General features: G+C 39.4%; 1 protein-coding gene across 4 annotated transcripts in view; it reads left to right on the forward strand.

Moving 5' to 3' along the window:
* The first annotated feature begins 1,077 nt into the window (after nt 1-1,077).
* The window catches only part of PPARG (peroxisome proliferator activated receptor gamma), a 148,801-nt gene continuing 124,176 nt past the window's right edge, over nt 1,078-25,702 (forward strand). The window contains exons 1-2 of one of the 4 annotated variants that reach the window (XM_030928015.1): nt 1,078-1,267; nt 25,579-25,655. The gene's annotated coding sequence lies outside the window, so the exon portion shown is untranslated. Of the gene's footprint in view, nt 1,268-1,411; nt 1,584-2,437; nt 2,737-25,578; nt 25,656-25,702 lie in introns of those variants that run through there. The other 3 variants (XM_030928014.1, XM_010377293.1, XM_030928017.1) reach the window with 3 other exon arrangements.

The raw sequence follows: 25,702 nt of genomic DNA on the forward strand, positions 1-25,702 counted from the left end.
TAAAAATAAAAATTAAAAAAAATTAGCCAGGCGTGGTAGTGTGCACCTCTAGTCCCAGCTACTTGAGAGCCTGGGGTGGGAGGATCCCTCGAGCCCGGGAAGTCGAGGCTTAAGTGAGCCGTGATTGCGCTACGGCACTCCAGACTGGGCGACACAGCAACACCCTGTCTCATAAAAGGAAGAAAGAAAGAAAAGAAAAAGAAAGGAAGAAAGACAAAAAAAAAAAAAAAAAAAAAAAAAGCAGATTGGAACTCTGCAATGAACAAGAAGTAGGACGGACGCAGCACTTCCACCTGAGTGTAGACTGTGGATCCGCGTCAACCTAACTACCTAAATCACAGGCTAAGAAATGGTCTTTCAGTGGTCAGTCCCTGTAAGATCTGTGGCTTGCAGCTTCTTATCTTAGGGGCTGTGGAGGAAGGACATGAGTCTGTTGATTTAAGCTCTGAATCTTTTCCCTTGTGATACCCATCCTTACAAAACTTTGCTCCAACCACAAACGAGGACCTTCTGTACCACAGAAGGTGTGTAACCACAACGAAGCTAGGAAGAAATGGAGAGTACCCCAGCACATAGTCCATAAGCTTCCTGAAGTGGGGGGCCTCAGGCATCGCTGCCTTCCCAAAGCGGGTCAGTCCCAGAACAGTATGCTCCAGAAATAAGACTGGAAAAAGGGAAAGAGGAGCCTCAAGTCCAGGAGACCAGCGGCTTTCTGAACACGCACCTGCCAACCCACTTTGGACAGGTCATGATGGAGAGTGTGGCAGGAAAAGAAACGGTCACTATCTACCCAACACATGAAAAACTGTTTCTCATGTCTCACGTCCCCACTCGGTCCCACCCATGTTTTCTGAGTCCCTCGGTGTCAGAAACACTGCTAAGAAATTTAAGAAATTCTGTTTATGAGTTTAAGAAATGTTTTTAATGATTAAAACTCAGTGACTTGTGAAGAACCATGTAACTTACAAATGCAAGGAACTCTGAAAGTGTGCAGTACCACCGGGTCAGAAAAGAAAACCGAGAGACCCGAAATATGCTTTAATTAAATTTTCTTTAAAAATGTCACTGGAAAGAACATCTTGGGAAGACAGCCTGGCTGACCGCCGTGTGAAGGGCAAGCCACTCTCGCCGAGAGGAAGTCCCACACCTAGGCTCTCCCCAAACCGGCCCTGGCCGGGGCATCCCCCTAAGCTTCGGGTCCCTCCTCGGAAATGGGACCCTCTCTGGGCCGCCTCCCAGCGGTGGTAGCGGGAGCAAACCACACCAGGTAACTGGCGCCGCGCACAGAGTGGACGCGGGAAAGCCGGTGGCTCCCGCCGTGGGCCCTACTGTGCGCGAGCGGCGGCCGAGCCGGGGCTGCTACCTCCCCGCCGCGCGCCGTCGCCGCCCCCACTCCCACCCCCACCCCCAGCCGGCGCCCGCGCCCGCCCCCGCGCCGGGCCCGGCTCGTCCCGGCCCGGCTCTGCCGCGGGCAGGCGGGGCCCACCGCACTCAGAGCCCGAGCCCGAGCCGCAGCCGCCGCCTGGGGCGCTCGGGTCGGCCTCGGGGACACGGACAGGGGCGCCACGCCGCCGCGGCCGCAGGTCAGAGTCCGGGTGCCCGCGGCGCTCGGGGCCCGGCTGCTGGCGGGGCGGGGAGCGCTCAGGGAGGGGGCGCGCGGAGGGCCAGGGCCGAGGGTCTGGGGCCCGGGTCAGAGGGAACGGGAACTGACGGGGTCCCAGACGGATGAGAGCTGGGGAGAAGGGGGTCTTGGCTGAGGGATCCGGGGCTGAGGCAGGGTCATGGTCCAGGAGGACCCGGACTGACGGGTCGCGGGCGGGCGGGTCACGGGTGACCGGGTGAAGGGGTCCTGGGCTGAGGGCACCTAGGCTGTGGGTCGCGTCTACCAGAGCGCGCACTAGGGATAGAGGACGCGGGCAGCGCGAGAGGCGCGGGGATAGAGAGTCGCGGCTGGTGTCGACTCGAGTGGATGCGAGCCGGTGAGTCCCGGCTTCCAGGACAGCCCCCCTCGGCAGAGCGCCGGGTGGGCGCGGAGCCGGAGACACGGGGACCTCCGCGTTCCTGGCGGAGGTGCGCGGGCGGGGGGTGGGTGCCGCTTCGGGGGAACTTTGGAGCAGGGTGTCTGGACCCGGGGAAGCGAAGATCCTCGTGCGTGCGTCCGTCTTGAGGCCGCGCTGCACCCCTGCTGAGGAAGAGGGGACGTCCCGTTCGCTCTCCAGAGCCCAGGGGTGACCGCCGCGTGGGGACCGCGGGACCGTTCAGCGAGGGCAGCGCTTGGGGCTGTCCAGGCCCCGTGCCCGGACGCGTTGTTCTGACCCTACGCCCGACGGAGGGGCTGGGTACTGGGACTGGGTTCCTCCGTGCCTCGGCGAATGGAGCGCGCAGCCTGGACCTCCAGCCGCACCGCGGGGGGCTGGAAAGGCGAATTCGCTGCGTAGTGGGCTCCTGCACGTGCCAGGCGCTGACCACTCCTCTTGGGAGCCTAACTGAGGGGGGTAGAGGCAGCAGAAGTTAACAGAAATCTCAGGTCCCTCGTTGTTGGTAGAAGGTGGGTGTGTAGTCGTGGTACTTTACGCCTCAGTGTTTAGGGAGGAGCCTAAGGTAAGGAGCCAGAAACGGGGAGTAACCGAGCTGCGGCTTTTATATAAGGTCAGTGGTAGGTAAGGAAGGGGCTTTTTCCTCTGCTGGTGACAAGAAGCCTGCATTTCTGCATTCTGCTTAATTCCCTTTCCTTAGGTGAGTTGGCTCACTCTCATTGCATTTTGTTGGAATGTGTTGGTGATAGGTCCGAAATTTGCAGTTATAGTATCCTTATATCATTATTATTATTATTTTGAAGTGCTCTTGTTTTATAAGAATCCAATTCACTTGGGTCTTAGGCTAACGGTTGTAAAAATAGTGTCATTGTTATAAAAGATATCAAGGTAAAAATAGTCGTCTGTCATCAAGAAACTAGAGTTTTTCTTCTTTTCCTTGCAAGATTAGGGAAAAAATGTAAAGTTTATTTGTGTATATTATCATTTGGATATAAAACCAGACAAAATGATAAACTGAGTTTTATAATACCTATTCCTGGAAAAAACTCTCATTTTGAAGTACATTATTTTAGCCCCAACTGTTTCTGTCATTCGTGACACAAATGATTCACTGGAGTTATTTAAAGAGAACAATCAATAAATCACTGTTTAAAAGGACCTGGGCAAATCTTCGACAGGTTTCGGATATTTTATGGCAGTCTTTCTGTCTGTAGCTAAGTGATTGATTGCTGACTGAGAACAGAACCAACTGATGGTGCTAGGTGATTTAGAAAACCTTTGTGGTATAGGGACTGGCATAGACATTCACTGTGGCTTTTCTCTTAAAGAAATACCTTCCACTCTTAGGGAAGTTTGACAGAAAACACTCATAGATGCTACCAGTTAGCATTTGGAGTAATATATCAAAACATTCTGTTCAAGTTTTAAAGTAATTGTTCTGTAGTATATTTTCAGTCAGATTCACTTTGGAATGAAATACAGTACCATAATATTCACTTTCATATACGAAACTTTAAGGGTAATGTCTCAGCCAAAAAGTGAAGTGTGTTACGAAACTATCCATTTTTGCCTTCTGTGTACTTCACGTAATTTTTCTCCCTGATTTAAATTATATGATATTTGATAGTTAACTTGCTCATAATTATGTCTTAAATTAAAAGATCTTTGAATCAACTGATGGCCATCTCAATCTTTTAAAACTCACTTAAAGGAAAAAAGAAACACTAATGATGGTTTTTTAAAAAAATCAAAAACTTTATTGATATTTACAAGTTTGTTTCCAGTTTTTAAACAATAACTGCTGTAAAACCATGGCATCAGTGAGGTATAAAGTTTTGTAGAATCCCAGGCTTTTTAGATGTTGTTTTCTCATTCCTTTACATTAAAAAGAATATAATTTCTTTTTAAAATTAAAACTAAAATGTCCACTGGCATCATATTTTTTATTGAACTTAGGTGCTTTGAAAATATTTTTGCGATTGCTATTTTTAATTGTAAAATATAATATTTTCTTTGAAGCACTAGTTTCCTAAATGTTCATTTTTCGTATGTTTCAGGACTAGTTTTTAAAAAATTCTAGATTATGCTTTAAAAAATTGCAGTATTTCTAAATTCCTATGACATTTAAAATGTATACAAGAGAAAAAGTGTGACGTGAGGAATATGAATTAGAAATGGATTACTAATGGTCATAGCGAACTGTTTTTAATCAGTGTTATATAAATATAAACAAATACTTATTTTCTTTCTTCTGAAATTGTCTGACAATAGGGATGTTTGCCACTAACCTTAATTATCAAGATAATTATGTGCATGAAAGCTGTGTAAAAGGCACAACTGTGGAACATATACAAGTATTAATAATACATTTCATTTAGTTTTCAGATTGTAACATCGTTATTAATAATGAAGCTTTCATGAAGTAGGAAAATATGTTAAAATGATATTTTCTGAACGTTTCACACATTCTGGCCCACACTTTCACTTCTTTCTTAGCATCTATATATTCCCAAAGCATAGGACAGAGTTGGTCATTCTAATTGTGGGTGTCTTTCTGCTGGATTCATTGTCACTTGGACTTGGAAATACAATATGTCATTAGGTGTGGCAAATGTACTGGAAGAAGTTTTTGGTCTCATAGGATTCCACTAAATAAATATTAGCTGTAGAGGATTTTAAAAAACTCACTAATAGAGAAAACTTGGTGAAGTCACTAGTCTGTAAGCGTAAACATATGCGCCCCCCACAACTGAATTTCTAACTTGCTTATTTTTCCTGGTAGATCTCCACTTTGCTTACTCTCTCTCTTAACATCCAAAAGCAACAAAAAGCGCAGTGATTTTAATTGGTTACAAAGGTCCTTTGAAATGGATCTAATTTGACCCCACAAAAGAATAGTAAGAGTTGTGAACAACCATCTTGAAAGTCTAGATATCTCTAGTGTATCAGCTTCAGTTAGTTTCATAGTGTTGTAGATCAAAAATTTAGATTTAAGATTATTTGAAATCTTCTTGGAAGTTCTTACCGTTTGCGTTTTCTCACAAGATACAGGTAGATTAGGAGGAGTTATATAGTATATGTTTTAAAGCTGTTATTAATGCACTTAAAGTAGGTTCTTCGGAGGAAATCTATTCAAATACAATAGGCCATGTTTTTGGGAAAACTTTTATAGGTGTTTAGATAATATCTGTCACCAATAATAGTATATGCTTAAATTATTTTATAAAAACAGACTTACATATTTTAAATATTTCTCTTCAACAATAAGGACACATCAATATTTTAATACCGAGAATTTAATTCAGAGTATGACTGTTTACATTTTCAGCTGTTTCAATTATTATAGCTTAGGCAAGTCCTTTATCCTTTCTAACTCAATTTCGTCATCTTTGAAACAGGGAAAGTGTTGCAGTTATTATTGCTTGCTTTTTTGCTATGATTTTAAGGCTTTATGAGCAAATCCATGTATCTTAAATGATATGACCATGACCCTGAATTGAACTGAGCTGATATTCTAAAGAGCTTTCATGAATATCTATGTCATAGCTAACTCTTTTACCAATGTTAATAGTTTACTCTAGTTCAAACCTCAATAACTTTGAGATTATTAAGATTGAAGATCATGCTTCTCGTGTGGTGATCAATTTATAAACCATTTCTGGGAATATTTTATTATCATTCAATTTAAAATTGTACTTTCCATTCCCTATGACTTTGAACAAAAATCAGCATAGTAATTATTTTTATTCCAGCTTTGTGAGTCCTGTGTAGACCCTCTTATGTTAACATTGTACATCCGATGCATCTAGAAGGCACAGAGTGTGTGCTTTTATTTGATAAAGTTCTAGTCTTTGCATATTTTTATGGCACACTATGTGAATTCTTAATGTATATTCCCCAGGGACAAGTTCATTTTGTAATGAGGCCTGGGATTCATCAAATCAGAAGACAGTTTAGTGTCAAAACTTAAAAGACTAAATAGTGACTTGTGCTTGTCATTAAAAATGGGCCTCTTTCAACAAGCACTCACCAGAAAATCGTGTTTTAGTGGCTTGAAAGGTTCAGATGTCTCCTAATAACCCACCTATTTGCTAGTAGGGAGTAAGTGGCAAAACTTATAATTAGTTGTGCACCATCCAAATAATAAATTTTAAATTCTTCATGTGAATTTTTGATATATATTGTTGTGAAGTGCCTCCTACTTAAGAAAGTAAGGGACTTAGACTGAATATGCCAAACAGGAGGCCTCTGCAAGCAGTGTCTCGGTGATGGGAAGATACTGGGGACAGCACACAGGGTGATGCAGTGAAGAGGCTTGTGTGCATGGGACCAGGGACTGAGGGTTGTTGGAGAGGACTTCTCCTACCCTCTCTGGACCCCGAACTGCACAGTGAACTGTCAAGCCGCTCTGCCTGCTGCAGTGTGAAGCTACAAAGCCCAAGTAGGGACTTCACTAAAAGGATGCGGAGGCGAAGGCAAAGAAAGGCTCAAACTGGTGCGTGTAGGTGGGCCGAGTGTCCCTGTCGGGGAGTGGGCAGCCACGTAATCTTCCACTGCCTTAATCCTACAGTGTAGGCTTTCTCAGAGTCATTGCCATACCTCCAACTGTTCCAGTGGCCAGGCTGTTCTCAACTTGAAAATGTTTTGTGGGACAGTGCCATGAATTTTTTTTCCTACTACGATTTTTTAGATATAAAGGAATTGAATCCATTAAGTGGAGATTTTAAACCTTCCAGTCGGGATTTAAATTAGATCGTGTAAGTTCAGTTCAGTTGGATTCAATATCTGTTTAGGAAGCATTTTTATTCCACTTCATTGATTTTAGAAAATAAATTCATTGCTTGGTTTTAACTATGTCACTGTTTTAAAAAAAAGCACCGCTTTAATTTGTGGACTCATCTGAGAGGATTATAATGCGTGGACAAGACATACTAAGACAGATTATCTGACCTTCTGAGAAGAGTTCAGATTAGCGTAAATGTGGGGTGAGAAGTCCTTCACAGTTTGCCACAGATAAGGAGAAGGTAGATATGAGGGAGGTAGAGAAATAGGGAAATACCCTGAGTAGGAATGTACCAGATCTGTGTATGCTCAACTCCCACAATCAGCAGGTTGCATGATTACTGTGTATAGTCTTAAAGTATAAAGTTGATTTCTAAGAATTTACCCTGCTTTTTGGTGACATCATAGGACATCTCAGTTTGCCACTTAGCACTATTATTCTCTCTTGCTCTATACTAAAGGAGATAATTTTGGAAAGGGAATGGAAAGAGGTTACTTTTTCATCCTATATGTTTAAGGGATAAGTCTTCCTTTATATTGAGGGCAGTGGAGAAACTTAACTGTCAAACTGTTCGAGTGCAATGATGAAGTTCTGAAAGGAACTTCCTAACCTTGACCACACCCCTCTGGCTGTCATTCACCCCTTAAAATGTCTTTGAATTTGAATGTCTTTGAATTCAAGTTTAAAATGTCTTTGAATTTGAAAGTTTTGGGTCTACTTTTAAAATGCCAAAGTTCCTAGCAGGGTTAGTTCACTAAACCACTATCAGCAAAAATGTGAAAGGCTAGTTGCTTGTTTCCTTGCTACCTGAAAACAAGGCCTTTAAGGAGTAGAAAACAGATTTGGAGTTTGAAAGAGGGGGTTAGGAGAGGGAAAAATAAAGTTAATGCATGTCCCAGTTTCCTCATAAGCCAGATGCGGTGAAACAAAATAGGAAAATAACCATTTGGAATAGCAGTGATAGGAAAAGATATATTTACCCATCATTTTTTTTCTCTGAGTCAAGACAAGTCACAGATCTTCCTTGAACCATTTTTGACCTCAAAACAGTTATTCTGAAACATCAATTAACCTAAGAAATGTTATCACAGTTCAAGTTATGAGCTAGTATTATCTTAATGTAATTAAATATCTGAATATTATCACTTCGTTATATCTTGTATTTCCTCTATGATGTTAGACAAATTATGTGGTCTCTTCATGAGTCAACTCTTCCAGTCTTTAAAAGTAGCTTCCTAATAGATTGAAATGAGAGAAACTTTTCAATCACTTCAGAAAATAATGTGCCAAAGTGGTTTAAATAATGCTTAATCCTTTGGCAAATCCACATATCATAAAATATCATACATGCGGCCAGTCGCAGTGGCTCACGCCTGTAATCCCAGCACTATGGGAGGCGGAGGCAGGTGGATCACCTGAGGTCAGGAGTTTGAGACCAACCTAACCAACATGGAGAAACCCCGCCTCTACTAAAAATACAAATTAGCTGCGCACATGTCTTTAATCCCAGCTACTTAGGAGGCTGATGCAGGAGAATCGCTTGAACCCAGGAGGCGGAGGTTGCAGTGCACGGAGATCACGCCATTGCACTCCAGCCTGGGCAACAAGAGTGAAACTCTGTCTCAAAAAAATAATAATTATATATAGTTAATTTTATTTTTGCTGAAAATAGTATGGCAAGCCAGTGCATCTCTGTTAGAAACAGAAACTTAGTAGCCACCTCAAAAGCAAGGTCATCATTCTGTGAATCAGCTAATAGGTGGTATTTAGCAGTTAGGTATGGGCTACCCTAGTGCCTCATGACTAATCACATTGCTTACTCCTCATGCATTTTTTACGAACTCTTGCTAAAGTCTGTGAATCTAAAACAGAGAATCCCAAAGTGTTCCTCACTAAATGTTATTCTTTTCCATCAGTTGATAATTACCTATGTAAACAAGCTTTTGACTGCATCTAGAAAAGCACCTATATAAATTCTTTCTTCTGTTTTATATGGTGGATAAAGTTTATAAAGGAGAACAAACATAAGAATGATGTCGATATAAATGAAGTAGAAACTTGAAAAATCATTTGCATATGTCAAATATAATCCAGAAGAGTGAAGAAAATACCCAGGCATTTGGCAATGTAGGATTACTGCATGTTTTCCTAAAGAATTTGGAACTGATTAGAAGCATCCTGATTTTATTTAAAATCAATATAATGTATTTTTACACTTTGTTTTCAAGAAGGTTCAAAAAACATTTTTTTTTTTTTTTGAGATGGAGTTTCGCTCTTCTTGCCCAGGCTGGAGTGCAGTGGCGCCATCTTGACTCACTGCAACCTCCGCCTCCCAGGTTCAAGTGATTCTCCTGCCTCAGTCTCCCGAGTAGCTGGGATTACAGGCGCCCACCACCACGCCTGGCTAATTTTTTGTATTTTTATTAGAGACGGGGTTTCACCATGTTGGCCAGGCTGGTCTCGAACTCCTGACCTTAGGGGAACCACCTGCCTCGACCTCCCAAAGTGCTGGGATTACAGGCGTGAGCCACTGTGCCAGGCGAAGAAGGCTAAAATTGGGTGACTTTTAGGACTAAAGCAGTTCGATGTCTGCAAAAATCTGGATACCAGTTTCTTGAAGGCAGGTACTGACTGGATTCTATTCCAGTGTATAGCACAACGCTTAGTAGGCACTTAAATGTTTTAAAAAGAAGAAAGAGCTGGTCGTGGTGGCGCACACCTGTAATCCCAGCACTTTGGGAGACTGAGGCAGGCAGATCACTTGAGGCCAGGAGTTTGAGACCAACCTGGCCAACATGGCAGAACCCCGTCTCTACTATAAATACAAAAATTAGCTGGGCATGGTGGCACACACCTGTAATCCCAGCTACTCAGGTGACTGAGACAGGATAATCGCTTGAACCCGGTAGGTGGAGGTTGCAGTGAGTTGAGAAGATTGTGCCACTGCACTCTAGCCTGGATGACAGAGCAAGACTTTGTCTCAAAAAAATAAATAAATAAAAATAAAAGAATAAAGAATCAGTCTAAGACAGTGGTTCTTCAAATGTGGTCCTGGGATCATGAGCATCCTCTGGCAGCTTGTTAGAAATGCAGTTTCTTGGACCCTATCCCAGACCTGGGGTGGGCCTAGCAATCTGTGTTTTAGGGACTCTGCTTTATATGCTGTTTGGGAACTCTTGGTCCAAGATGATTCTTGCACCCCACCTGATAGTGTGGGGCCCATTTGTCAGTGTGCTTTGGATGATTTCTAGTAGGCCTTACCCTTGCTTATGGTTAAGTCCTTTGCCCTATCTCTCTCCATTCATAGGATCTCTTGGAACCATCCTATAAAACTACCCCCACTGGCTTATCATTTATTACTTAGAAAAGCTCAGTGGTGTTGTCAGTAAGCTTTTGTCAAGAGGCGAGCCAGCTCACTAATTAGACCTTGCAACACTGGTTCTTTTTAGCTTAGCATGGCTGCTTAGGAATCCCAAGTCTCCGCGTCAAAGACTACAGCTTCAAAGACTGGATTTTATAAAATCACAGAGGATGATCAGCCCTAGAGGACTGGTTCATGTTAAACAGATTTACAAGATATGGATTTGTAAACCTCAATTACAGTTTAATAATAGTAGAAAATATTCCCTTCCTAGTGATTGTTGATAATAGTTTATTTTTATTTTAAAATTCTATAATTTCAAGGATTAAAGAGATTTATACTCATATATATCTGATGTCACTAAGATTTAGTTCAGGCCACTTAGAATGCATTGGGCAATGTTTTGTAACTTTTGGGACTTTTCCCAAAGGGCTGGAGGATATAGGAAAAGCCATATACACAAAGAGTTTCATAAAAGCATTGTTATAAGAACCCATATTTGGAATTAACTTAAATATCCAACAGTAGGGAAATAGTTAAGTAAATTATGGTATAATCAATAGGTAAAATATTATACAATTATAATGACAATTTAGAAACTACTCACAACTCTGAAAAATATTTAAAAAGTAGGAAAAAAAAGTATGTGAACAATTAATTGGAACCTTACAAAAATGTATGTATATGAAAAAGTCTAGAAGAGAATATACAAAAGTGATAATAGTTATATTAAAGTAGTGAGATATGGAGGGCTTTCTGTTTGTTTTTATATTTTTCTATCTTTCCCAAAGTTTATTCAGTAATATAAATTACTTGTATAATTAAAAGCATACATTTATAGATTTTTTTTCTTTTTGGTGTGTCTGTGCTTCTGATCAATAAAGATCAAGGCAATACATGATTTTTTCCTATTATACCCAAAATTTATTTTATATTAAATTTTATTTCACATATTAGACTTCCCTGTACATTTTACTTGCCTAGTCTCCATTTGGCATGGGGAAATAAACCCATCTCTTTTATGGCCTCTTAATGTTCTCAGCCATATGTAAGGTTTAATTTTGTTGATTTGTTTGGGTCCATGATCTACTTGATCTTTAACATATGCTGGCAAATAGAGCTTTTAAAAAATAGTTTCCAGAGTTACTTTCTTTTAAAGCCCTTCTCTCTTGATTTTTTTTTCTAATTTTTTTCTATTATGTTCCTTTTTTTTCTAAAATTGAATGACATCATGATAGAGTTACCCAGTTTTCCAGCTCCTGACAGAATGTTGCGCTTATTATAAATAGCAGCTGATGCAGATGCACGCAAAGGTAAACTGTTACAAATGGTCATTATGAGCCCTTGATATAATTTGTGATAATAATTTTAAAAATAAAAAGAAATGTAAAATTGGAAGCAAGTAGAGGTTTCCCAAAATCGGTGTGAACATTGTGAAAGTTATATATATGTATAGACATACACACACACACCCACACAGAGTAATAGCCTTTGAATGAATTCTTTTTTCATCTTTTCTGTTGCATTGTCCTAGAAATCCCAAAGGAGAAAGTTAAGTGGTTTTGCCTTTTACCGAGGTTACAGATTACATTTTTCTTGTCACTTTCGTTGGGACTTCTTTCGTGAAACTTGTGGCATGTCCTAGAATAATCTTTATCTTAAAGTTTTAAAAGCTTTTTAGAAATTTCATATCAGTGTTATAAATATTTATTCTGTATGCCTCCCTAGTTTGGGATGATTTCATCCTTAATGATAAGCCAAGACAAACTTCAGCTAACAATATTTAGTTTATAGATCTTAGAATGTGTTTATGGGTAAAATAAACTCGATGTGATGATACCTTAGAGAACAGATCTACTGAGACTGATGCTTTTTATTTTTGTATTTGATTGATTGATTGATTGATTGAGACAGGGTCTCACTCTGTCACCCAGGCTGGAGTGCAGTGGTGCCATCATGGATCACTGCAGGCTCAACTTCCTGGGCTTAAGTGATCCTCCCACCTCAGTCTCCCAAGTGGCTGGGACTACAGGTGTGAGCCACTACACCCAGCTAATTTTTATATTTTTTGTAGAAACAGGGGTTTGCCATATTGCCAGGCTGGTCTTGAACTCATAGGCCCAAGCAGTCCTCTGGCCTCTGCCTCCCAAAGTGCTGGGATTATAGGCGTGAGCCACGCGCCCAGCCCAAAGCTTTTTTTAAATGTAGATTTATTCAACAAATGTCTATTGAGCCCCTACTTTGTGCCAAGAGCTGTTTCAGATAAGGAGGATAAAGCATGAACAGACAGACAAATTCCATTCCTCCTTGAGTTTACGATTATTGTTATCTAGATTTAACAAGAACATTTTCAGTGGGAATGACAGTGACTAAGAGGGGGTGAATGGGCCTGTGCCTTGTAACTAGATGGCATTGCTAGGCACCATGGATTCAGGTGGCTCCCTCTGAGTTTGGTATAGGGTATGGGGAAGAAAATTTGTGTCCTTGAATATTTTTTCCTAGCTCTCTTACTATCCTATTATCTTAGATTATATTGCATATATTATATATTGTATATTATGCATAATATATTTATGGTTTATTTCTGTCTCAGTAATGGAATTATTCCAAAGGAGGCAAGAATGAATCCTTTGCTAATAAGCTATTACTTTCCTTGAAAATCCAAATGACAAGAGGATTATTCACTTTGCAGAAGGATTATTTATGTTTTCACAGTAGATTTAAGTGGCTAATATCCAAGTGAATTTAATTTATAAATTAATTAATTAATTTTAAAAAATTATTTACCCCTAACAAAATGTAAAACAAAGTTCATGGAGAATGTCCCATTAACATCAAAAAAACTTTTTTTCTTGGGAGATAAAGTTGGCTACTTTCTCCTTAAAAGGCCATTACAAACTTTTACAAGCTTAGAATATAATATTTGAGTAAAAGGAGACTCAGATTCTATTTTAAACAACCAAATTATTTTGATCAAATTACTTATTATAACTATTTTCAATTTCGGTATTCACAAATTGTTTACTATTTCAGTTCTGTTTTCAGGTTGACAGAAAATATCGTATTGATCACTTAGAAATAAATTCTGAACCACATGAATTTTTTGCGAAAAAATGATAAGGAAAATCAATTTTGATGGACTTTATGTAAAATTAAGTAGAATTAATTCTTTCATATATACAGGGCCATGAAACGTTACAGAGTAACTCAATACAGAGGTAACCAAAACCTTCAAATTTTACAAATTTCAACAGAGTTAATTTATTTGGTTCTACAAACATTTACCAAATGACCACTCATTAAATCTGCCCACCTATAATCATGACCTTATAAAATGGTGAGACATAGCAGTATCTGGCACTGGGTACACAAATTACCACAGCTCAATAAAAGCTGAGAAAATGACTAAGTGATTGAACACAGCACATTGCCGTGGTTGTGTCTTTAAGCCATTCATGTAATTCATGCTATGTACTCGACTTAGCCTTCTGTGTGATCTTTGATCTTAACCAAGCACAATACAGCCACAATTAATTTCTTTTTATTGTGAACATTAAATTTTTAAATGTCAGGTTGACTTTCTTTGTCATATATCTTGTGTATGAAATATTTATCCTGGTCCCAGCTCTTTTTTTTCATTCTCAAAGGAGGTGAAACCAGCTTTTGAATTCAGAAAATGCAAATATTAATATAAGCCTAAGTAAAACGTAATTAGAAATCAGATCTACTCTGAAATGGAATCTGATATATTCCATGTTCTGTGTTACACATATTTGCTGATTATTTGCTGTCATGTCTTATAATTTTCATGGGAAAATTCCATGTACCAAGCAAAATTGTTAGTTTCTGGAGGATAGGAATGTGTATCGTAGTTCTTACTCTGTTTACCTTGCTGTGCACTGTATACCTTCCCTAATTCCCAGCCAGCAGCACAGGGAACTGGGTGTACTATATACACTTTATTAATACTTTTCAACTCGATTTTATTTTGAGGACAAGTGTGTGCTTTTTCAATATCACTTGTATGGGATTCTCCACAATCTTAGGGAATTTCCTAAACTACTCTTTAAAATATTAATTCCTATTTTATGTATTATTTTTATGATACATAATGATATGGAACTAATGCCAGGAGAAATTTCCATTTTGTTATTCAAAAGCAGGCAAAATGGGATATGAAAGGGAAAAATGTTAATTATAGACTTCAACGTTCTATGTTGGACCTTGTAGTTGTTCTGGTCAGAAGAACAGGTTTTTTAATGGCCTGAGGGCCAGAGTATTGTTTTGCATTCTTGTTTGGAGACTTTCAGTGGCAACTGTAACAAACTCTGCTTAATACCACAGTTGGAGAAAAGTTTACAGTAATGCCCAGTACAAAATGTTATTCAGACTTACTACTCATGCGTAAAATGAAACTGGTTTTCTTCTTAAACTTCGTTCAATGTTAGATAAAACACTATCAAGTTTTGGCCTCATTTGTGTATAATATGTCATTTAATTCAGTTGCTCAGCTAGTTCATATATGAATCACAAGTATTATCACAATTATTTAACAGTTAATCTCCTTTTACAAGGTAGATATGTGTTAATGAGCAACCTCAAAATACCAAAGAAACTGCTTTACATATACAAGCAAAGCAAATAGATGGACCTTGTGACATCTCTGGACACCCACTCTTCTTGATAGGCCTTCATCTGTGGGTGTAAAACGAAGGTAAGAGTCTGCTCACTAAAGATCAATGCAAGGAACTTCCATGCTCTCCACTCTTGGGCAACCTGCCATTCTCCTTCTGCCACCACACCTGTTCAGCTACTAGGGCAAAGAAGTGCCCTGCTAGACACAAGCAGATGCTTCTCTTACTGAGAGAAGATAATATAAGGAAGGATAAAGAACTGAAACAGGTTTGAGGCTTTCTCTTATTCATCATCTAGACTTCAGTTTTCTTGATTTATTATTCCTTCATGTATTGCCAGACACAAAGAGTTGCACATGTGTTCAAGTTGGTTCTGGGCACAAAGGGAGATACCAGAGCTTCTGTAGCTAGGAGCTTATCATCTACGTGAGCCAAGAAGGGGTAATGTTGAAACAGGTAACTAACAATTCACAGCAGTATGTGATTAAGGGCCAAAATAAGTAAAGGGAGAAAACAAATGCTATGGAAATTCAGAGAAGGCTAAGATCGGTGTGGAGTGGAGGGCACAGCCAAATAAAGCCTCACAGAGAAAGTGGGAATTGAACTAAACTTCAGAAACTCAGGGATTGACAGGATAGCCTCACGAAAAATACTAAAAACAGCACAGAAAAAGAAACAAGAAGGGAATTAAAGGATGATTCCATTTGTACAAAATATCCCGAGTAGGTACATCCATAGAGATAGGAAGCAGATGAGTTGCCAGGGGCTGAAGAGAAAGGAAAGGGGGAGTGACTGCTTAATGGGTACAGGATTTCCTTTGGAGGTGATGAACATGTTTTGGAACTACACAGAGGTGATGATTGCACAGCTTTAAGAATTACTAAATACCACTGGATTGTATACTTCATAAATACATTTTAAATTGTGAATTTTACCTCAAATTAAGAAAGAAAAAGTTCCTGGTTTGAGGTAGCCAAAAGAGAAAATAATTTCCGGTATAAGAAAACAAAGCCTGGAATAGCGAATAAGCATAGAGTTAGGGGAAGATTTGCAGAGATTAACCAGTTTGAAGTGGAGAGTGCATGGATGTGACTAGTGAGAAACATGGTTGGAAGTGTAGATTTTAGGCCAGATGATAAAGGGTCTGGAATGCAGGACAAGGAGTGTGGGTTTTATCTCATAAGGAACGGGGAGATTCCAGATCTTAAGAAGAGGGGTGAGATGATTGAATCAGAGGATTGATTTGGCAGTAGCATGCAGGGAAAGCAGTCAGAAGACTGCTGCAAAATCTGGACATACCATGAGGAGGGCCTGTAAGAGTGAAGTGGAAGGACAGATGTAGACGATGCTCTGAAGCAGAGAGTGGTGCTCAAAGTGTGGTCTGTGGCTTGATGCTGCCCCACAAGGGTTAGTTACGGACCTGGCACATGGTAAGGATAGATTTGAGGGTAAGCCTTTAAAACTTTAATATTATTATGATATTCAAACACATAATTTTGCATTTCATAGCAGTATCCACAGTGGGTGTAAGAGACAAGAAAACTTCCTTCATCCCAGAGTTAGAGGACCACCTCCCTAAAAGATGAATGAGTGGGGTTGATGACTGACTCCTGTAGGGCAGTCTTTTTTTTTGGAGATGGAGCCTCACTCTATCACCCAGGCTAGAGTGCAGTGGCACAATCTTGGCTCACTGAAACCTCTGCCTCTGGGTTCAAGCGCTTCTCCTGCCTTACCCTCCTGAGTAGCTGGGATTACAGGCATGTACCACCACACCCAGCTAGGTTTTAAAAGTGTTTTTAGTAGAGATGGGGTTTCGCCATGTTAGCCAGGCTGGTTTTGAACTCCTGACCTCAAGTGATTTGCCCGCCTCAGCATCCCAAAGTGCTGGGATTACAGGTGTGAGCCACTGTGCCCGGCCGGGCAGTCATGTTTTTTGGCTCCTTTATAATGTCCCACCCCTTGTGCTAGACACTGGGACCAGAGCAGTAGGCAAGATGGACTGTCACCTTCTCTTGTGGAGCTCACTGTTACATAAATAATCCTTCTTCTTTGTCAAAGGATTGCTAGGAATTAAAGGGAGGTCTAGTTCAGCTCAGCATAAGGAAAGCATTCTAATAACTACAGCTGTCCCACAGTGGGAAAGGATGATTTGTGAGAAAGTGAGTGCTTTGTCATTGGACATATTTGTGTAGAGTCTGAATCATCTCTCAAGACGTCTTGCTTTGGTGGGAGAAATGGACTAGGTAACTTATAAGGTCTTGTGTAACCCTAAGGTGCCATGATTCCCTATTCTCTAATATGAACTTAGTAGGACATATTTTCTTCATGATTGGCTGTATTGGAACATTAGTACATATACTAAGTTTCTGTCTGTTTCTATTAGCACTTGTAATTATGTTTACCTAAATTTGCATGCAGATTCGATTTTGAATTTATCTGTACAGTTAGTTCCACAGTTCTTTTTAAAGCAAGTACTATTCTCTAATGCCTTCTCAGACATTCACTTATTTCCAACTTTAATATTTATAGTAAGTTCCTCTTTCACGTGATGTGTGTCACAAGTCATGCAAATTTCTGCAGAAGTGAGTTACATAAATTGCAGTCAAGCTGCTGACCTGTAAATCATTCGTTCTTGCCCCCGTGCTGTCATGTTGTGGTTGAACAAGACCAGGCATGACTACCACTTGAAGATGTCTTTGGGATGTCATTTTAATTGGGTGAAATAACTTTTATTGTTCAACTTATGTGACTAGTTACTGCAAACGTCAAACTGTTATGTTTAACAGCTAGAATGATCACAGGTTAATCGCACTTTAGAGGATGTGGAGGACGTAGACTCCTATAGGAGTGATAGTCTTACTATATTTTAAGGGGAATTCTAGAATGTTTTTCACTCAAATAGAGGACGTTATTTTCATGAGGATGATTTTAATGCTTATGGTATCAGGTGAAGAAAACTGTTAGCTGCAGAAGAAAAAAATTTGTTTCACTTCAAGTCTAGTAGAATATTTTGTTAAAATAGCCAATTTTCATTGTGTATTATTAAAATGGCTTATACTTTTCATTAAGATATATGTAAAAATTTCACATGTGCCTGGTATTATACAGTAGTTACCCAATAAATGTTTATTGAATGTTGTTGAATGAATGTGAGGTGAGGGTGAACAAAATATTTCAAATGGAAAAATAGTATGAGCAAAGGAAAACGTGAATGCAGAGGGAAGCAAAGATGGTTTCTTTAAAGTCGTATTTATATGTAATAACAATGGGAAAACTTTTTGGCTGAGTAATTTTGGTGGCTCCTTAATTTCTTAATATTTAACAACCAATGACGACTCTCTCTGATATTGATATCCAAAGTAAATAGCTGAGCTTGAACATGGAAAAATTACTGCCTCTGACTAATCGGAATGTCTGAGCCTTTCCTCTCTTCTATCTTCTTTCCTTCCTCTCTTCCTCTCTTTCCTCCTCTTTTCCCCTCAGTTGTGGCGCTAGCTCTTGTTCTTGTTCCCTCTACCCTTCTCCCCTTTTTCTTTCCTGGTGTTCCCTGTGTTTTCTTTTTTCCTTCTTTTTCTGTCTCTGTTTCTCTCCCTCTGAATTTCTACTTCCTTTCCTCTCTTTCCCAATTCCTACTGTCTCTGCCTTTGGTTGTCTCTGACTGTAATATGGAAGTGAAGTATATTTTTATCTACTAAACACATGATCAAATAGGGATTTTTTTTCTGAATTTAATATTAACAAAATGTTATGTTGCTCTTTATGAGATGAAATAAAGTTGGATGTCACTTATAAATGGATTTTGATTTTTTTTTTTAAGTATTGAATCACTAATCTTCAAATTGGTAGAAGGAGGTCGGTAGACTTTGAGTCATAAATTTTTTTAAGCATAATGGTTGTTGAATAACTCCTAATTATCTTTAACAACCTTGGTTTCTGCCCCCTTTTTTCCAAATGCAGACATAGCAGTTGTCTTCAGCATCTAATTTTTTATTACACTTTCATATGTGCAGTCATAAAAGAGCTGGAATATTTGTTTTGTTAATTCTGTATCTTTATTGTCTAGAATACTGCTAACAGATAGCAGATGCTCAACAAATAATTGTTGCTTAATATTTCAAATCTATAGTGTCATTCTACCTCTTAATCCCAAATTCCCATCATAACTTTTTGGACTAATACAATCAATTTATAAATGTAACCATACAATTTTGTGCTTAGAGAACGTTTTCTCTCCATTCTCTCTGCCTTTAGACCATTTTGCAGTTAATCTTGAACCAAAATGTCATTTAACCATCCTTCTAAATGATTACTCCATAATTAAGCACCAAAGAAGTCATCTAGCTCTTGATGGTAATAGTTAATATTTGTTGAATGCGTATCTATATCAGACTCTGTTTTAAGCACATTGTATACATTATCTCATTTTATTCTTTCAATAGCCATGCACATCAGCAGTCCCCAGCCTTTTTGGCACCAGGGACTGGTTTCATGGAAGACAGTTTTTCAGCAGATTGGTGGCAGGGGGAAATGGTTTCGGGATGAAACTGTTCCACCTTAGATCATCAGGCATTAGTTAGATTCTCCTAAGAAGCATGCAACATAGATCCCTCACATGCACAGTTCACAATAGGGTTCGCACCTTTGAGAATCTAATGCTGCTGCTGATCTGACAGGAGGCAGAGCTCAGGCGGTAATGTTGGCTCACCCACCGCTCATCTCCTGCCATGTGGCCCAGTTCCTAACAGGCCATGGACTGCTACTGGTTCACAGCCCCGGGGTGGGGGACCCCCGATATACAGTATTAAAGTCAGATGAAGAAACAGGAACAGAGAGGTAAAATAACCTCCCAGGTGATAAAAAACTAGAATTTGAACCCAGACAGTCTGAATCCAGCCACCCTGTCCTGCACAGGAGCCTACTTTGCAAGTATTTTGCTTTCCAGGGAATGAGATGTCCACATCCCATTACCACCACCACCACTATTCCACATTTAACAATTAGACCTATACAAGTGTAACCATATTCACATGTGACAGTGGATTAAATTTAAACTCTTAGTTGTGTTAATTCACTGCAAATGAGCTTATGCGTCTTGTAAGTAGTAAGCAACTTGAAAGTACCTGTTGCTTATGACAAGGTAAATTAGATCACCAAATCTTTATGTTTGCTGACTTCATCATCACTTAAAATCAACCACTGTTACGAAAATTTGTTTTGTCTCTCTTTCTTAAATTTCTCTTAATCTAAAGGCATTTTATTTTGTCTCAGGATATAGAGGTCAATTGAATATAGCAGATTTTATCAGTGTTGTAAAAATCTGGAGAGGAATGTAAACGGCTCATCTTGTGTCTGCCCTCTAATTGAATCAGTCAGCTATGGTGGGGTTAGGGGACAGATCCATGTATTTACTTGCATGGGGCAAAAATTAGTCATTTATGAGCGTTCACATACTTCCACCTGCCCCAACCCACCACAGAGAATTGTAATTTGACAGTACGGTAATCCCTTCCCCTACTCCTAAAAAAGTTGATCTTACAAGGTCAGTCCTATATTTTTATGAAGAAGAATTAGAGAATGAGTAGAAAGGAACTGGTCATGAAAAACAGAAGATTTGGGTTGATATACATAACAAAGTTCTGGGAATCAGAGGAAGAGGGAGAGATCGTCAAATTCCTGGGCTGGGAATAAAGACTATGTAGGTAAGACGGCCTTTGGTGAAGGAGACACTTTGGAGAGCATGGTGTGTGAAAACATTTAAAGGAAAATTAAAGGGAATTAAGGGGAAATTAAAGAGAAGGAGTATATGAGAAGAGTTGCTTTGTGGTTATAAACTGAATCTTCTTTAATGTGTTTTGAAAGATCCCAGTAAAAAAGGGAATTTCTTTTAATTTTTCAGAGAAAGAGGAGTTGTCCAATTAGGTGTTGAATTGTTCTTCCTTGGAACTCTCAAGACAGGAGTTGTGTTTAGAGAGAGATTTGGGAGCTGTAAGCAAGTAGATGTGTTTATGAGTCAGAGTGCTGAGGGCAAGAATATAAAGAAGAGACAAAGGCCAAGAAGAAACTTGGAGAGCACAAAATAGAAAAGCTCAGAAAGAAGGAGTACCAGGAAAAGGGACTAAGATAGTCATCATATGGTAGGATAATAGGAGGCCATGCACGGTGACTCACACCTGTAATCCCAGCACTTGGGAGGCCAAGGTGGGTTAGAGATCAGCATGGACAACATAAGGAGATCTCGCCTCTACAAAAAATGAAAAATTAGCTGGGTGTGGTAGTGCACACATGTAGTCCCAGCTACTTGGAAGGCTGAGGTGAGAGCATCACTTGAGCCTGGGTGGTTGAGACTACACTAAACCATGATCATACCACATACTCCAGCCTGGGTGACAGAGCAAGACCCTGTCTCAAAAAAAAAAAAGGAGAAACTGATCTCAAGGAGTCAAGAGAAGAGACAGATTCAATAGTAGAGGATGGGCAAAATATCAAATGCTGCAGAGGCAGAGACTGTGATGTGCTGGAGCCACGTTGTTAAATTTTCAGAATTTTATTGAGCCAATTGTTACACATGCTATTATTAACACTTAAATTGAATACAGTTAAATTATATTAAAAATAAAAGTAATAAATACACAAAGCACACCACTTCCTAATTATTTTACATTGCTGAGATGATTCATGTTCATGGTATCTGAGTAGTGGAAATATACTGTAATATTTGTGTTACTTTTAAATCAGTCATGGTGGGATTATTTACACCACAAAAATTGGCAAACACTACCAATCAGGGCATTTTTCTCTGCAAGGAGAGCCAGTTAAATATTTACCAGCATGCCACTGGAAAAATAGAACTGAAGTCAAGAAAAGTCTAATGGATTTAGCAGGAAGGAGATGACATGTACTTAAGTTTCAGTAGAAAGGTAGGTGACAAAAACGACAGTAAAGTGAGTTGAGGAGTGAAATAATAAAAAATTAAAAACACGTGTTCAAGTAAGTTTGAGAACCATTGAATTAAACTGAGAAACAGATTGTTACTGTTGATGGTGGTTTTGTTTTTTAAATTACAAGGTTTACAGAGTACATACTATGCTAATGTACTTTATTAATCTCAAAAAATGAAGACCATATGCAACTTTATTTTATGGTAGAACCTTTTCTGTTGGAAAATCTCAGGGAACAAGTTGTCTGTAGAATACATTTTGGGAAATGCTGCTCCAGTATTTCACAATTGATACTGATTATAAAGTTTGAGATTAATATTCTTGTTCTTAAAGTTTCATACATTTTAAAAGAAATTTTGTCAAGAATGGATGTTGAATTTTACTGAGTACTGTTTCTGTCATTTTTGTAGTAATCATACGGTTTTTTGACCTAGTGCTGTGACACATTTTAATAGATTTTCAAATATTAAATCTTTGCCTTTCTTTCTTTTTTTTTTTTTTGAGACGGAGTCTAGCTCTGTCACCCGGGCTGGAGTGCAGTGGGATCTCAGCTCACTGCAAGCTCCGCCTCCCGGGTTTACGCCATTCTCCTGCCTCAGCCTCCCGAGTAGCTGGGTCTACAGACGCCCGCCACCTCGCCCGGCTAGCTTTTTGTATTTGTTAGTAGAGACGGGGTTTCACCGTGTTAGCCAGGATGGTCTCGATCTCCTGACCTCGTGATCTGCCCGTCTCGGCCTCCCAAAGTGCTGGGATTACAGGCTTGAGCCACCGCGCCCGGCCAAATCTTTGCCTTTCTGAGATAAATATAACTTGATTAAGGTGGTTCATTATTTTAATAGAGGATTTAATTTATTAGTTAGCATTTTATTTATTATTTAAAATCAATATTGATAAGTGGGACTGCTGTCTTTCTCTGTTGTCAGGTTTTTGTTTTTTTTTTTTTTGAGATGGAGTCTCGCTCTATCGCCCAGGCTGGAGTGCAGTGGCCGGATCTCAGCTCACTGCAAGCTCCGCCTCCCGGGTTTACGCCATTCTCCGGCCTCAGCCTCCCGAGTAGCTGGGACTACAGGCGCCCGCCACCTCGCCCCGCTCGTTTTTTGTATTTTTTTTAGTAGAGACGGGGTTTCACCGTGTTAGCCAGGATGGTCTCGATCTCCTGACCTCGTGATCCGCCCGTCTCGGCCTCCCAAAGTGCTGGGATTACAGGCTTGAGCCACCACGCCCGGCCTGTTGTCAGGTTTTAATATCAGTGTTATGATATTCCAGAAAAGTTAATTATGTCACTATATTTTTTCCTACTCAGAAACAGCTTATGTAGGAAAATTATCTCTTGAAAGCTTTAAAAAATCACCTATAAAACTAATAGCTTTGGGGGGAAGTAATTCTTTGGTAAGTTTTCAATTATTTCCATTGTTAAATATTTTTCTATAACTTAAGTCAGCTTCACCATTTATTTTATTTCTGACAAGTTAGTCTGAGTAAACTACCCTTGACCTGCCTTATTATTTACTTAGGTTCTGGTAAAAATCCCATCCCAGATGTAAAACCATTGTGTGAGTAGAGATGAGCAGCCCGTATCTAACGTGGGCTGTGTTGAAGTGTGAGGCAATTGTCTGCTGTCTTCAGTGAAGCCCAGTTCTTTGGCTTCTAGAGATGATGGGTAGGGCGTTTATAATCAAATGAATATAAACCAGTCTTGAGTTAATTGACCAGATGGCAGAGGTGAAAGAACTGCAGTCCTTGGTGTCTACTCCCCCACAGAATGGATCTTGTCTCTGCCCTACTGTATTTCATGTCTGGTGACGATTCCTTCTAAGATACAGCGCAATTCTGAATGGGTTCAGAAGGAGGAGGACTAGTAGCAGGAGGGGGTCTGGGGAAAGGTTACCTAAATCTGTCTAACTCTGACAGTAGTGAGAACCAGCCAAGTTCTCTGTTTGAGTCAACACTTGGAGCTACACACTAGGAATAGATACCAGTTTCTAGAAGTCTTTACTTGTTGCCCATCTACTTCTGAAGCAATACATATGTATTTCAAAGGAAAATTGGCACAAGTATCAAGGAAAGCTGGTACAACTTAATCTTAACCTGGAATCAACATTCTTTAATTTTTACATACAGATTTTGTTCAGTTTTTTAGATTAAAATTCTTTCCTTTTGTTTTCACATATTTGAGCCCTTTTTAATAGTTGCCTTAAATGTAAAAAAAGAATGCAAAAAAACGAAAAAACCCCAAGTGGTAATCCGTCATAGATAAAGTTGTTTCTCATCTCTCATGTGTTCTGCGTGTTGTGTGTAATGAGCGGTTTTGCTGTGGGTGCATCTTTCATTTCTGGCTAACAAATTAGAGTGTGTTTATGTAAATTGCCATGATACCGGTCAGCAGTCACAGCCAGAAAACATAAAACATGCGGGCATAACACACTGACACATAAGCTCTTTCTAAAGAAGAACATGTCCCGTTCTGGAAAGAAAATTGTTGCTTTATTTTTGATATTGAGTCTGTATTAAAAAGTTGTCTTTTTTATTTTTGAGACAGGGTCTCACTCTGTTGCCTAGTCTGGAGTCCAGTGGTGTGATCATAGCTTACTGCAGCCTTGAACTCCAGGACTCAAGAGTTCCTCCTGCCTCAGCCTCTTGAGTAGCTGGGACTACAGGCACACGCCACCATGCCCAGCTAATTTTTCTATTTTTGTACAGACAGGATTTCGCTGTAGTGCTCAGGCTGGTCTCGAACTCCTGGGCTCAGGCAATCTGCCTGCTTCAGCCTTCTAAAGTGAAAAGATTTTCTTTATTTTTCAAATAGAAGTACTAAACAATGCCAGAGAAATAAACAAACAGGCAAAATACGTTGGCTATAATTTATATTATTTCCTACTAGAGTTAACAAAATGGGAAAAATTTTATCTTCATAGTCTACTACGTTTATGCCAAGTGTTAAGTAATAAAATAGCTTTTGTCAATTATAAATTAAAATTATATAAATTTAAAGTTTAAGATTATAAAAATATAAATTAAAAGGTACAGATTTAAAAGAGAAAACACTGTAGAGTTTCATGTAGGTTAGACTGTGTAGAATGTCAGGTCTCGATGTTGGCGCTATTCAAGCCCTGATGATAAGGCTTTTGGCATTAGATGCTGTTTTGTCTTGATGGAAAACACAGCTATTCTAGGATCCTTGAGCCTTTCATAAGAGATAAGGTTGTGAATCCTAAGACCCTAGGACCATTTACTTAGATGATCTGCTCTCTGGTTCATCCTCTGAAAAGTCTGCTTCGCAAGGGGTGTGCTACATTTGCCTTGCCTAAGTGGTTGTGGTACAAGACTGTATTGTCACCTTAGGCTTACTAACCATGTGTCATCTAGAATGAAGTTATATTTTATTAAGGATTGTTTTTGCAATGTATAACTTATCAAACATTAACTTTCAAGGTTATTAATCCTTTTAAGGTCTAGTTTTTCTTAAGTCTGCACAGTAATAGAGGTATCATCATTCATGTGACATAAAAGATGGAAAGGGGCTTCATTCATGTTAGTGATGGAAATAGGAAAGTAGGTGAAGTGAATCTAATACATGTTTCTTTTATGAAATAATTTTTAAAAGATTCTCCCGCCCTGCATGATTTATGATGAAACATTTTGTGGTCTGTTACTTCTAGAGAATATGAAGCATTGTAGGCTCAGGGAAAGCAAACATTCAGATTGAAATCTAGTAGAGAAGGTAAATTTATTTGGGCATGTGCGTTTTGGCAGCCTAGGCTGTGTACATGTGTACACATTTTGAATATGTGTGTATTGAAAATCTTGTTTCTTTTTAATTGTTCAGATTTGAAAGAAGCTAACACTAAACCACAGATATACAGCAAGAAGGCCATTTTCTCAAACAAGAGTCAGCCTTTAACAGTAAGTAAAATCAGAATTTATACTGCATTTGTATTGAAAAGTATCCC

The sequence above is a fragment of the Rhinopithecus roxellana genome, chromosome 1 (genome assembly GCF_007565055.1).
Source record: "Rhinopithecus roxellana isolate Shanxi Qingling chromosome 1, ASM756505v1, whole genome shotgun sequence".
Lineage (NCBI taxonomy): Eukaryota > Metazoa > Chordata > Mammalia > Primates > Cercopithecidae > Rhinopithecus > Rhinopithecus roxellana.